Genomic DNA, 1,228 nt, shown 5'->3' with positions numbered 1-1,228 from the left:
AAAAAAAAAAAAAAAGATTTAAAAATTATTTCCTTTGTATCATTGTCTCCATATCTTCAAGGACCCTCCTACTTTTAAAAAAATGCTCCTGTATATACTTTTACTTTTCTTTCTCTTTTTTTTTTTTTTTGAGGCAGAGTCTCACTATGTGGCCCTGGGTAGAGTGATGTGACATCACAGCTCACAGCAATCTCAAACTCTTGGTCTTAAGCGCTTCTCTTGCCTCAGCCACCCAAGTAGCTGAGACTACAGGTGCCCACCACAATGCCCAGCTATTTTTTTTGTTGTTGCAGTTGTCATTGTTCGCATTGTTAGCAGGCCCAGGCCAGGTTTGAACCAGCCAGCCTCAGTTCATGTAGCTGGCGTCATGACCACTGTGCTACGGGCGCCAAATTTTACCTTTCTTTCTTTTATGGTAAAAAGCTGTATTCACATATCTGAGCATCCTTAGCTAATTATTTACACGTAAGAGAGAACTCCCACCCCAAACCCTGGAAATTTGTATTGGCCAAGCTCATTTCACATGGGCTTCATTACAGACAGGTTAATCAAGTGGCTAATTATCTTTCTGACAGGGGACCTCTTTATGTCAGTGTCTGTAAGTCATTTTTCCTTGAGCAGTTCAGAGTCTCAACTGGAATACCCTCCACTCTGTTGCCTGAAGAGTTCACGCCTGGCTGCTGGCATTCTGGGACCTCTAGGGGAAGGGGGCTGAGACAAGTCTCACTGCTCAGTATGCAGTGAGGGCACTTGTTTTCATTTCAGTGTCTCCGCCCTCTAGTTTGTCTGAAGGCTTTGTTTGGAGACCAGGGCTTCTCTAGTTTCATTTTTCCTGTTTCCCATGGGGTGGAAGTGAGGAAGCCACTTGGCACAGGAGTAAGAATCTGCAGGCTCAATGGCACCTTATGTCGACTTTTTTTGAGACAGGGTCTTGCTCTGTTGTCAGGGCAAGAGTACAGTGGTGTCATCAGAGCTCACAGCAACCTCAAATTCCTAGCAATCTTCCTGCCTCAGCCTCCTGAGTAGCTGGGACTACAGATGCTTACCATTGTACCCAGCTTTTTTTTTTTTTTTATAGAGACAAGGTCTTGCTCTGTCACCCAGCCTGGTGCAGGTTATAGCTCACTGCAGCCTCCAACTCCTGGGCCCGAGTAATCCTGCCTTAGTTTCCCAAGTAGCTGGGACAACACCATGCCTGGCTTATTTGTCTTTTTCTTTTTCTTTTTTT

The 1,228-nt window shown here is 44.8% G+C and overlaps 1 protein-coding gene across 1 annotated transcript in view; it reads left to right on the top strand.

Annotated features, from left to right (window-relative positions):
• The window catches only part of ARHGEF33 (Rho guanine nucleotide exchange factor 33), a 58,728-nt gene that overhangs the window by 25,504 nt on the left and 31,996 nt on the right, over window positions 1-1,228 (top strand). The window lies entirely within an intron of this gene.

This window comes from Otolemur garnettii, unplaced genomic scaffold, assembly GCF_000181295.1.
Source record: "Otolemur garnettii isolate 467f Iridium unplaced genomic scaffold, OtoGar3 scaffold00095, whole genome shotgun sequence".
Taxonomy (NCBI): Eukaryota; Metazoa; Chordata; class Mammalia; order Primates; family Galagidae; genus Otolemur; species Otolemur garnettii.
The sequence above is the reverse complement of the archived record's forward strand: the minus strand, read 5'-3'. Positions and strand labels throughout refer to the sequence as shown.